The 13981-nt window shown below is 40.8% G+C and overlaps 1 long non-coding RNA gene across 1 annotated transcript; it reads right to left on the bottom strand.

Annotated features, from left to right (window-relative positions):
- Positions 1-2238: 2238 nt before the first annotated feature.
- On the bottom strand, positions 2239-2910 carry LOC115152284 (uncharacterized). The gene is made up of 3 exons (XR_003867455.1): positions 2815-2910; positions 2628-2717; positions 2239-2408 (listed from the first exon to the last, which is right to left on the bottom strand). It is a non-coding gene; the product is annotated as an uncharacterized LOC115152284 (long non-coding RNA).
- Positions 2911-13981: the final 11071 nt, after the last annotated feature.

Below are 13981 nucleotides of genomic sequence, written 5' to 3'. Positions count from 1 at the left end.
ACTCCTCACAAATAAATACCTTTTGAGGACCATGCTTTCAGACATCATAGAAGCACAGAAATTACACTCATGAGTTAGAAAAAAATCTATTATGAGGAAATGACGAGAAGTTACTGACTCCTTGAAAAAAGTTCACTTGTAATTTTACCAACTACTTGAAACCGTCCATTGCAAATCAAATCGTATTGGTCACATACACATGGTTAGCAGGTGTTTATGCGAGTGTAGCGAAATGCTTGGAAGCTTCTAGTTCCGACCGTGTAGTAATATTTAACAAGTAATCTAACAATTTCACGACAACTACCTCATACACAAGTTAAAAGGAATAATTAACAATGTATACGTATAAATATAAGGGTGAGCGATGGTCGAACAGCATAGGCAAGATGCAGTTGATGGTATAGGGTACAGTATATACATATGAGATGAGTAATGTAGGGTATGTAAACATATAAAGCGGCATTGTTTAAGTGACTAGTGATACATTTATTACATCGAATTATTAAAGTGGCTAGAGATTGAGTCTGTATGTTGGCAGCAGCCACTCAACGCATTGCAATGCATTGCCATCATCCATGAAGAGAATGCCTCCTATGAAATCTATAAAAGCTATGCAACTGCCTACGTTGTACCTAATGGAAGCGTAAAATAATTAACAAGTTTAAATTCTCCATATTTAACGCATTCATTCTATTTTAAGACTGAAAATATTCATGTAGAATGCCACAATGATGCAACACGGATGGCAACTCAACAGCTGTAGTGTAGTTCTTCTGTAAAGTATTTAAACTGGAACAACCATTTCAGTAATGGATTCAATATATACAAGTAACAGATTAATAGTTTAGATTTGATTTTTTTTCTGTAACATTCAAAGTCTGCAGGCTTTGTATTCTTGAGACCTTAGTCACTTCAAAAGTGAACCACCCACCTGGAAAAACTTCCCCCAGACAGTGAGTGTCACGCCCTGACCTGAGAGAGCCATTTTTCTCTGTTTAGTTAGGTCAGGGTGTGATATGGGGTGGGCGTTCTATGTGTTTTATTTCTATGTTTTGGCCTGGTATGGTTCCTGATCAGAGGCAGCTGTCTATCATTGTCTCTGATTGGGAGCCATACTTAGGCATCCTTTTCCCACCTGGGTTTTCGTGGGTAGTTGTTTTCCCTTTAGTTGTCTGTTGCCTGACGGAACTGTTTGCTTTCGTTTTTGTTTCTTTTTTAAAAGTGTTTCATTATAGTAATAAATATGAGCACTCAACACGCTGCGTTTTGATCCACTCATTTTGACTATCGTAACAGTGAGATAGAGGACATTCGTCATCTGCCTATGAGTTTAGGTTAAGTAAGTCCCATTAAATCCTCAGAAGTACACCAAGATAGCCAGAAGCATCTCATACACTTATTTTCTCTGATCTGCAACTATTCTGTTGTGCACATAGAACTTAACTGCTCTCCAGTCGCTGTTTACTAGCGCTTGGGGAGAAGCAGCAATGCATTTCTCACAGTCTTGTTTTCCAGGCATTTTTCCCATTCGGATAAAATTCATCAAGGAATCAACTGCATCCACCTCTATTGTCGACCAATACCTTTTTGTTCCTTTGGCACCTTTGGAAAGAGATGGCATTATGAACGACTACATTAAATAAAGGTTGACTACAATACAGTACCTGAACATCTCTCTGTATTAACTCTACAAGGTTACAGCTGTATCTGCAGAGAGCGTGTTTTGATTAAACTAACAATCCCAACTAAATAACTACAAAGATAAGGATATGAGAGGAGAATGCCTTGATGTCAGCATTTCACAGACTGGATCTGTATGGAATCTAAGCCCAACAATCTGTTTGCAATGTAAACCTTCTAATAAAAGCAATACCTATTAAATCAAGTTCCCTCCCTCAAGAAAAGCAATGTAAAGCATGGTAATCCTTCTGTGTTATCATCTATCCTGACACACTAGTTCCAGATCAAACATCTTGACTTGTGTCCAATCCAAACTGAACCGTTCTGTGCTGGCATGGTTGGAAATACACTAACTGATAAAGACAGGATTGATCTGGACCAGCACAGTACGGCCATAAGTTGCCACTACAGAGTGAAAATGCACTGACTGAAGGCAGCAGGAAACATGCTTACCGTGTGAGCCTCTCTTTTGTCCCAGCTTTCCCTTGGTCATTGGCTGTTTAGCCCGAATCGCTGACATCTCTCCTGGAAAACATCAGTAGAAAACATGTCGAAAAGGACATTGTAATTAAGAATAGGTCCATGTGTATGTAAGGTATAGGCATACCGGTCAGATTTTCTTCATAGAAATTGCCTTCGTCTGATGGCCCTGGGACACAACCATCTTCACTGTTGTCAATACTGGTTATTGAGTCATCAGTCTTGTATCCAAGCATAGCTTTGGTCAACTGTATTGCAGAAAAAAAGGATCTTGGATAACTAGACAGATATCAAAGTATTTGGACACTGGTACATTTTGATGACTTATGGCTCTGTGCTCCTCTACTTTACATTTTCTTATAATACAATGAATATGGGATGGAAGTGCAGACTTGCCTGTCTTTGATTTACAAAGCTGATTCACAAGAACTTACAGTATGAGCTGGTGTTGAATGACACTAACTTACGTATACGCTGTCTGTTCTGATCAACGGCGGTGCATCATCCAACACATGGACTATCGACCCAGAGGTACTGGCAGCCTCGGTGTCTGACATCTAAGGATACAATAAAATGAAATTAGCCATGTGCAAATTAGGCAATTGAATATGATTCAACCATCCCCAGTATCCTCATTCTAAACAACTGACAAACCTGAGCTTCAGGATTTATTATTTCCTTTTCAAATCTGGCCTACAAGTTGAATTATGTTTCTTTTAGAGTTTCCATGCGTCTTCTTAGCCTCTGCAGAACCTTTGTAAAGGAAGACAAGTTCCAAAAAGAATGGTTGAGACTTAAAAGAATGACAAGATTGCTCGGCACACAACAAAGGGGATGGGCTGGGGGACACCAATGACTGTTATCATTGACTGATAGAGGTCCTACAAACATCTATTACAATTTCCTTTTTTAAGACAACTTTCAAGGTAAAAAAGCAAGTATAAGCATAAGATAAGCACATTATGCAAGTTCCTGGATGCAACTAAAGCTGATCTGCTTTTATGGATGGACTAAACGAGAAACAGTATGAGTTATATGGCTAAAGCAAGGCATGTGAATTGGCACAGCCCTACCAAATGTTACACTTTCCACAATCCTTATTCCTTTTGTGGTGTTACACTCTTGTACGTGCAAGCCAAAATAACTAGCACCTTGTTTCTCTTTGAGTAAGAAAGGGCGATAAAAAAACTGCCAAAACTTCAATAAAATAATTTAATGAGAGGATTTATATAAATATTTCAGCACACATGAATGCTTATGACTTGACAAAACAGATGAAAAGGAACTGGCTTTTCTAGCTAACTTGTAAACCAATTCAAGTTACACTAGCAATATTATTTACTAATGCATGTAACATTGGGTTAACCACAATCATGTATTCTGAATCAAAGACATGTTACCAATTATGCTAAACTAGCACGCTAACCGCTAGCTAGCACGCTAACCGCTAGCTAGCATGCTAACCGCTAGCTAGCACGCTAACCGCGAGCTAGCACGCTAATCATTAGCAAGCAGTAAATAAGTAGAAGGTAAAAACATGCAAAGTAACAATTGCACATTAATGAATTGTTTGGATAAACCCACCAATTTCATTCTCATGACGCACGATATCTGACACAATGTGGCTTTCGGACATTGTCAATGCATGTTGGATTCCACCGAAAGACATACATGAGCTAACATTAATTACAAATAAAGACAACGGGAACATGCTTGCTTGCCAATACACCAAATACAATTTTAGTTAAAATATTGGTTAACAGTTTAGTTAATAGCTAACCTTCTTGCAGGAATGTGAACGTCTACAACCATCCTCCTCTTCATTAAAAAACGTGCTGCACAGCTACTTTTGTTGTGATCATGCTCAGACAGAGACAGGCTTGCCAGGTCAATTTCAAATGTCTAGTAAATCCAGGAAAAACCCGCCTTCAAAGTATGAAACCTATCACAATTTCAGCAGATTACAGGGAAATTAATGGATTTTTTAAAATACCATGTTGGTAATGGTGCAATATAGAAGTAGTATTAAAAACTTGCACCCAGCGACCAAAACTTTTCAGCTGCAGAAAACTTAAAAAGTTTCTCAAAAAGACAACATAGTAAACATGGCAACCCTGGGGAGAGACTTGTCACTGCAGCATGGGGGAGATGGGAACTGTGTTGACCTGTGACATTTTTGATAGTTTGGTACTTTGTGCACTCTGCAGTGGGGGAGGGGCTGGATCTCAAGCAGAAATTATGGAGAGTAGACAATGATTCCAACAGCCCAGATTTCTGAATATGTGTGCAATATTATTACTGTCACCTACATTTCCTTAGACAGTTTAGGTTTGTAGCTTACACAATCAGTATCAGTGAGGTGTTAAGTGCAGCTACTTGAATGGTCTGTAGACCTGCTGACACAAAAGTAGCTTATGGCAGGTTAAGATTCTAACTAGCATCCCAACCCCTCAGCAATCAGGTTCACTGCCTGCACACAGACCAAACAGCCTAGTGATATTAACAGCCATCTCTTGCTATAGGCACTCAGCTACTCTCACAATCTCTCTTTCTCTCTCATAACAGGCCTTTTTTTAAATCTTATTCGCATTTACCCTCCACTAGACCCCTGGTTTCACAAGGTGGAATAAAATGTACTGATAATAAGTGATTTCAGGTTTGTACTGCTGTGAAGACGTAGGCCTTTACATCAGCATTGGTCTCTTTGCAAAAAGCCTCAAGAAAACTCATAATAAACTTGGGTAGCTGATGTGTAACTGAAGCTTTATTCAAAAGATGGAGGATGACACACGACGTGTTGAACAGTGTCAGGCTTCAGATCAAAAGAAAAACGATACAGTTACTGCCTTGCAGGGTTGAAAGGGCAGTGGAGGTACTAGGATGGCAGGCAGGGCAGACGCTGGGATGTTGCTGGCTGATCCTCTCTGGTCCATGGGAGGCCATGAGGTCTCAATAGGGCTCCCGATTGGCGCAGCGGTCTAAGGCACTGGTCCCATAGGGCGGCGCACAATTGGCCCAGTGTCGTCCGGGTTAGGGTTTGGCCGGGGTAGGCCGTCATTGTAAATAAGAATTTGTTCTTAACTAACTTGCCTATTTAAAAAAAAGGTAAATAAAAATGAAGTTGTGCGTGTGTGTGTGTGTGTGTATGTGTGTGTGTGTGTGTGTGTGTGTGTGTATGTGTGTGTGTGTGTGTGTGTGTGTGTGCGACCCCTCTACAACTGGCTTTGCTCCATCTCTTCAGAAAGAGACGACCCACGGGACAGCAGGGGGGTAGTGGGAGGGGTGAAAAGGGGAGAGGTGGGTGTGCTATCTCTTGTAGACGGGCGCGGAAGCATAAACCTGTGAAAGTGGATAGGGGCACGTGTCTTCAACACAAAGCTTGAAAATGGCTTGCCCATGGTGATTATGTCATGGCTGAAGTCAATCTTGACTGTGGTCTCCAAGGACATCCAGTACCGGAGCATCTCTTCATCCTCCTCCTTTTCATCCACCTCCAGGATCGAGGGCAGTGATGGAGCGACACACACTGGGAAGAAAGGCCCAGACTTAAAGTTAACGTCCCAGTGAATGGGCTTCGCTCTCTTCCTGCGCCCTCGTTGGCTATTCTCCCATTCCCGCTCGGCCTTGGCACGGGAGGCGGGCATGTGCCACCGCTTGATAGGAGGCTGTTCTGCCAATGGGGTCAAGAGGATTTTAAAGGGGCACTTCTCGCCCGCCTGCACGGCTCTCCTGCTGGTCAGTAAAGCGGAGTGGTAGGTGTGACCTGTGTGGCTGGGCGTAGGTCTGGGCAGGGGGTGACAGCCATCATCTCCACCTACGTTAGCTGGGTGGCAGACTAAAGGTGGACCACAGAGGAACATCCTCTCAGTGCTACTGAAGTACAGGGGCTCAGAGGGTAATATGATTTGATTGTCACCCAGTTGTTCTGGTAGCTGCTGGTCCTTCATAGCAGACTGGATCTGTAAGCGCTGGATCCTCTCCGACACCTGCCTCCGTGATCTGGTGTTGGCAGGCCGGGCTGGCACTGGGGATGCAGGTGGGGCAGGCACTCGGCTGGACGGAATCGGTGAAGCAGATGGAGTAGGCACCAGAAGATCAGGCACTTGGCTAACTATTGGGGTAGGCAATGGGATAGCCATCTGGGCAGGTGAGGCTGACTGCAATGGTTGGCAGCACAGGGAAAGAATTTGTGATCTCCCTCCTACCCATGGAGTTTATAAGCTCTAAGGTCTGGTTAGGGAACCTCAGAGTGCTGCCATCAGTATGTCTTGTTATCCTAGCTATCCTGGTCTTGGGTCGAGCCAGGCTTCTGCTGGCCTGGACCTCCGGCTGGAGGACATCCACAGGAGAACATGGCGGCTGCAAGAGGCTGCCGTTGAACACAGACCGTCTGGCTTGAGCAGGAGGAGAGTGGGGCATTTGGTCCTGGATGTTAGACTGCTGGAGAGTATGGGCCTGGATCCTGACCTCAGACTGGCTGCATGGAGTCCCAGATAAAGGAGCTACTGCCTTGGCTGCAGTGGAGCATACATATGGCCTCCTAGGGATGCTTCCTGGTGTCTGTGGTCTGCTGGATTTAACCTCTGGCTCCTGCTTGTGGCTGGAGGTCAATGTGCTCCCTCCGGTTTTGGTTTTGACCGGATCCAGACGCTTACTACTCATCTGGCCCTCCAGCTGTAGACGAGTCATACCAGTCACCTTGAGGGTGTTTTTGATCTTTTGGACAGTGAGAGAGGTCACAGTGAGCATTGGGAGCCTGACGGGTGGAGAGGCCATTGGAAGCCTTCCCATGTCAGCCCTCTCTTTTGTTACATCCATGTTGTGGAAGTGGGATCGGCTATTCTTTCTCCCTGGTGGCATTGGCTGTAGGACAATATCACTGGCACTCCGGACACTGAGGATGTCTGTCAGGCTGTTCTCAGAACTGTTCTGACTGGTCTCTTGTGTCCTAGCCAACGGTGAGCTGGACTTCCCTCTGTCTTTCATGGCTGAGAGTCACAGTGGAGTAGCAAACAACAACAAAAAGCATGTTTGAGAATAAGAATATAGAATAAATGATATATATTTCAATAGAATTTGATCAAAGTTGTTATTATAAACTAGTGTTTTTCCACTTTCAAAGGACATTCCAATTCCTGCCAAAATGTTCATAAATTCATAAAAATGAAAGATTCACAGACTAAGGCCTACCTTCAATTTGGACTTCCAGATAATTTGCACATGTACGATTTGACTATACAGTTTCAACAATATATTCTTGAAAACAGAAACACAAGACCACAAGACCTAGTTTAAAACAGAAACTTTTTTGTCACAAATCACAAAACATACGTTTTCTGACAGTTATTGATCAAATAAAGTTCTCATAAGATAAAAGTAATGTATTTGAGATTATTTCATTAAATTATAGGTCCTACCTCAGTTCAGGAAGAGCGTCAATGACCTGTCTATGGATTGTCTTAGTTTAACAAAAGAATGCTTCATTATGACATCATGTACATTATGACATAGTAGCCGTCCACATCCTAAAAGTTTGTCAAAACCACTTGAATAGGCATGAAATTGAATAAAAATAATAGTTTGACAGTAATTTTTCAGTTTATTGGCTTTTATTTTCATTACAGTAGTGGTTTTGAATTTATTAATATGAGAGTAGGCCTAGTGAGTTTCGTAGAACTCGATCGCTCATTGAACATCTGTGTGGAACATTCCCAGCTGACGCCGCACAAACGCTTTTAAAAAAAATTCACGATTTTAGTTTCATATTCAACTTATCAGCATATATGCACGGCAAATCAATTCCCAGTAATCAAATAAATCTGAAAATCGCAATTATCTATTTATTATAGCATCCTCTTAGAACGAGAATCACTGTGGTGTCAATGTTTTTGATTATGTCCAAGTAGGAACATAGCTACAGGTATTTTGACTTCTATACTACAATAGTGGTAGTTGTGTGTTTTCTTGTCGTTCATTCGTTTTGAGTCAGCGCTAAACCCAACTCAACCAAAAATAAAAGTTAAAGAATGGAATTAAGCCAGTGTCTTAGATTGAACTATCCAAGCAGTTAATATATCCTTTAAATGTTGATATTTGGTTGCGTTGTCAACAAAACACAATTCAATATTACTTTTGTAATACAGTAAATAGCCTAAAGTTAAGGCTATCTTACAAACTAATGTAACAGTTTTTATTCAACCGTAAAATAAGTAACAGATCCATGGCCACATTTTGAGGTTACTGTAACTAACGTTACATACAATTAAATGTATAATCATATAAAGCGTGCATGTTCAAGGTAGCATGCATACTGTAGGTTGTGGCGGATCTGTGGAGATATTCACAATTGCTGTAGTCTGTAGAATCTCGAACGGCATTGACCACTTGCAGCATGTACTTTTAATGTAATCTCAACTTCAAATTAGGTCATTTGGTTCTGCTATTTGACGAAGCACAGTGTGGTTTAGTCACAAGGGTTGTGGGTGCGATTCCCACGGGTGACCAGTGTGACCGTATGCTAAATGACTAAAACGTAATTAACCAGTGGTGGAAAAAGTACTCAATTGTCATACTTGAGTAAAAGTAAAGTTACCTTAGTAGAAAATGACTCCAATAAAAGTCAGCCAATAAAATACTACTTGAGTAAAAGTCTAAAAGTGATCGACTGGCTGGCTGGCTAGATGGCTAGCGTGATGATGACTAGCGAGGTAAAGTTGGATCATAGCTAATATTGGCTGTGCTATTTAGCCAGCTCGCTAAGTTTCCAAGGGTGTTGCTATAGCTACTATACATCCACACTAAGCCAGGTAGTTACATTTTTGCTGTATACTTTTATTTTACGTAGAGAGGTCCAGTCAGGTTTGGTTAAATAGTTATGTGGCTTTTGACTGGGTTTCAAGCCTAACTATGTTGTTTATATTACTTCAGGGAACTTTAGCTACTATTATGTTTGCTGGCTTGTTTATTGTTAGAGATAAATGCTAGCATTACTGATACCGAGACAGGGATAAGCTACTCGCTGGCCGCCTAATTGCCAGCTAGCTGATAGCTTTACACTTGTGTATGTGCGTACGTTTGTGTGTGTGTGTATATATACATAATATTTTTGGGGGGACGGTGAACTCAGGAGGATGGTGATTGTTTAAAACCTGTTAGGGACAGATGTTCCGCTAGCGGAACGCCTCACCAATATCCAATGGTATAGAGTGGCGCGAATTACAAATACCTCAAAAATGCAAAAACTTCAAGTTTTCAAACATATGACTATTTTACACCATTTTAAAGACAAGACTCTCCTTTATCTAACCACATTGTCCGATTTCAAAAAGGCTTTACAACGAAAGCAAAACATTAGATTATGTCAGGAGAGTACCCAGCCCGAAATAATCACACACCCATTTTTCAAGCTAGCATATATGTCACAAAAACCAAAACCACAGCTAAATGCAGCACTATCCTTTGATGATCTTCATCAGATGACACTCCTAGGACATTGTTATACAATACATGTTTTGTTCAATCAAGTTCATATTTATATCAAAAAAATGCTTTTTACATTAGCATGTTTTGTTCAGAACTAGCATACCCACCGAAAACTTCCTGTGAATTTACTAAATTACTCACGATAAACGTTCACAAAAAACATAACAATTATTTAAAGAATTATAGATACAGAACTCCTTTATGCAATCGCGGTGTCCGATTTTAAAATAGCTTTTCGGTGAAAGCAGATTTTGCAATATTCTGAGTAGATAGCCCGGCCATCATGGCTAGCTATTTTGACACCCACCAAGTTTGGCACTCACCAAACTCAGATTTACTATAAGAAAAATTGGATTACCTTTGCTGTTCTTCGTCAGAATGCACTCCCAGGACTTCTACTTCAACACCCAATGTTGTTTTGGTTCCAAATAATCCATAGTTATATCCAAATACCTCCGTTTTGTTCGTGCATTCAAATCAAAATCCGAAGGGTGACGAGCCGGCGCGTTTCGTGACAAATTCAAAATATTCCATTACCGTACTTCGTAGCATGTCAAACGCTGTTTAAAATACATTTTTATGCGATTTTTCTCATAAAATAGTGATAATATTGCAACCGGGAGACGTTGTATCCGTTCAAACACTGAAAGAAGAAAATGGAGTCGTCACATGCACGCGCGCACCAGTGCCATTGTTCCCAGAAGTACCACTCTCCAAAACCCCTACTGTTTTTCGCCCAGAGACTGCAGAGTTATCATTCCACGTTCTGGCGCCTTCTGAGAGCCAATGAAAGCCTTAGAAAATGTCACGTTACAGCAGAGATCCTGTATTTTGATAAAGAGGCTACAGAAGGCCAAGAAATGGTCAGACAGGGTACTTCCCATATAGAATCTTCTCAGGTTTTGGCCTGCCATATGAGTTCTGTTACACTCACAGACACCATTCAAACAGTTTTAGAAACTTTAGGGTGTTTTCTATTCAAATCAAACTTTTGTTATTGACCAAATACTTATTTTCCACCATCATTTGCAAATAAATTCATTAAAAACCCTACAATGTGATTTTCTGATTTTATTCTCTCATTTTGTCTGTCATAGTTGACGTGTACCTATGATGAAAATTACAGGCCTCTCTCATCTTTTTAAGTGGGAGAACTTGCACAATTGGTGGCTGACTAAATACTTTTTTGCCCCACTGCCCTGCTGGCTTCAGTACCAGTCAGTAGAGAAGAAGATGGAGGTTTGGCACATACTTGCTAAATAATCCTACATTTGTAAAATTTCTGAACACTCATAAAGACATATTTTTTAGCACCAATATCAACTCTGCCTCCCCCCTAATTTTATGGGAAGCTCTCCTTGCATATCTGAGGGGGCAAATCATATCCTTTAGTTCAGGTGCTCATAAGATGTATAAGGCTCAAGTAGATTCGTTGGAGAATGAAATTAGAGATCTGGAAAATGAACATAGTGTAACATTTGACGACTCAATTCTACAAAAATTGGACTCAAAGCGATTGGAATATAACACCCTGACGACCCATAAAGCGGAAAATGCTCTTAGGAGAACAAAACAAAACCACTACGAACATGGAGATAAAGCAGGAAAGTTGCTTGCTTGGCAGATAAGACGAGAGGATGCTAGTAGAGTTATTAGCTCTATTAAGCTACCCAATAACACAGTTGTTCACAGTCCTGAGGAAATTCATCTAGTCTTCAATGAGTTTTATGAAACATTGTACAAGTCTGAAGGGGATGCCCCTGCCACAATGCATGAGTTTTTGAACAAGCTCAATTTACAAACTTTAACTGATGAGGATAGAGAGCACTTGGAGAAAGAGATTACATCAGAGGAAATTAGGGAATCCATTTTCAACACTGCTGGGGGAAAGTCACCAGGGTTAGTCAGATTCCCTATTGAATTCTATCGATCCTTTTTACCCAAACTATTTGAGCGTCTTTGCAGTATAGAGACAGAAAAGCTCCCAGACACACTTGAACAGGCACTGATCACAGTTTTGTTAAAACCTGGGAAAGATCCTATGCTTTGTGGGTCATATAGACCAATATCTCTATTGAACACTTCATATAAGATTCTTGCGAAACTCATAGCTCTTAGACTGGATAAGGTTCTACTGGACTTGGTTGATATGGACCAACAGGCTTTGTAAGAAACCGCTCATCTGCTGATAATATCAGAAGATGATTTAATATTATGCATTATGTAGAGAATGACCAAGAATCTGTAGTAGCGGCTTCATTAGATGCGGAAAAAGCTTTTGACCGCATAGAATGGAACTACCTGTTTGAAGTTTTACAGAGGATGAATATCGGACCTAAGTATGTAGGTCTGATTAGATTACTGTACAAATGTCCGGTAGCTCAGATCCTGACTAATGGAAACATTTCCTCACAGTTCTCCCTATCACGTGGCACAAGACAGGGTTGTCCCGCTAGTCCGCTCCTTTTGTCTTTGGCTATAGAGCCACTGGCAGAAGCATTTAGATGTCATCCATCCATCCATGGTGTTCGTATAGGTGGGCGTGAACATCTGGTCTCGCTATATGCCGATGACATTTTCTTTACCTCACCAAAACAGAAATTTCACTCCGAACATTAGTTGACATCCTGAAAGAATATGGGACCTTTTCAGGATATAAAATAAACCTATCGAAGAGTATAATTATGCCTTTTAACAGGGCAGCTATGCAGAACCCAGTCTTAGACCAACCATTTTCTTAGAAACCACAGAAAATGACATATCTTGGATTGCAAATTCCTTCTGAAATTATTAAGACATATCAACTGAACTATACTCCACTTCTCAAAAAGGTTGGGGAAAAAATGGAAAGATGACGGGATATACCAATTTCTCTTATCGGGCGGGTCAATTGTATAAAGATGAATATATTACCAAAATTCTTGTACCTTTTCCAAACCTTGGCCTTTCCTATTCCCAAAGTTTTTTTCAAACAACTTAATAGGAATATTTCTTCATTTCTGTGGAGTTTTGCTAGGTTTCATAAACAACCCTTTCATTAAAAACACTTTAAATATATGGATTGAAGTCTGTAAACAAACAGAAGGGCTTAGATCTATATATGAACAAACCGCTTTCTATAATAACCCCATCTTACCCAAAGCCCTGAGAGATGGTATTACATTTTCTTGGTTCAACAAAGGAATTAAAACATTTGGTAATCTCTATAGAGAAGGTGAACTACTGTCCTTTCAACAACTGGCATCTCATTTTCAGTTACCTCAAACTCTTCTCTTCAAGTACCTACAGGTTAGGCATTATATTGCCACTCAGCAGGGAGGTAGGATTCAGCCCATGATTAAACTGTTAGGGTTTGACCAACTATTTGTTTGCATAACTATATATGATAAGAGCATACTGCTGTGTGAGAGGAAGGGGCTCATGGGATGTTGAGTCATATGGAAAGAATGCAGATGCTGTAAATCAGGGATATGGAAGAGCATGTTAAGATAAGGGCAGGATATGGGTGAAATTTATATGCGGAGGGGTGTCGGGGTTTTAGAGAACTGTGCATTGTGCAGTCACAAGATAAATCGACTGCCAAAGATAATAACTACGGCCGGCAACAGGAGGCGTCTCGAGGTTGGGACCAACCTGCACGCCAACGATAGGATGAGTAAGTTTAAGTGTTTGCATTAATTAAAGTACAAAGAAATCAGAAGTTACTATGTGCTGACTATTTTGTTCAGATACCAGACTCGAATTGACGCGACCTGACAAAACCTAAAACTGATAAATTGTGGCTGGAGAGGAAAGGGGTAAAAGGTTTCATTTCCTACATGTACTTTAGGCTTCAAGCTCTGTTGAGGAATGATGAACCTCTGAAAGCTTGCATGAAGTGGCATGATGACCTTGGTCTCATTTTTGAGGATGAGAAATGGGGAAAGCTCTTTTTAGATGCTCAGCGTCTTTCATTTAACACAAGGCACAAGTTGATGCAATTCAATATTTTACATAGGGTCTACTTTACACCAGAGAGACTACAAGATCAATTCTAAATATTCAACATTTTGCCCAAGGTGTAAAACGGGAGTGGGCTGTCACGACTTCCACCGAAGTCGGTTCCTCTCCTTGTTCTTTCGGCGGTCGGCGTCACCGGTCTTCTAGCCATCGTCGAACCACTTTTCATTTTCAATTTGTCTTGTTTTCCTACACACCTGGTTCTCATTTCCCTCATTAAATGTTGTGTATTTAACCCTCTGTTCCCCCCATGTCTTTGTGTGGAATTGTTTGTTGTAAGTTCTTGTGCACATGTTTACTGGTGCGCGTTGGGTTTTGTACCCATGTTGGTTATTTCTTT

Source organism: Salmo trutta, chromosome 17, assembly GCF_901001165.1.
Source record: "Salmo trutta chromosome 17, fSalTru1.1, whole genome shotgun sequence".
NCBI lineage: Eukaryota > Metazoa > Chordata > Actinopteri > Salmoniformes > Salmonidae > Salmo > Salmo trutta.
Note: the sequence above shows the minus strand (reverse complement) of the source record. Positions and strands in the feature narration are given on the sequence as shown.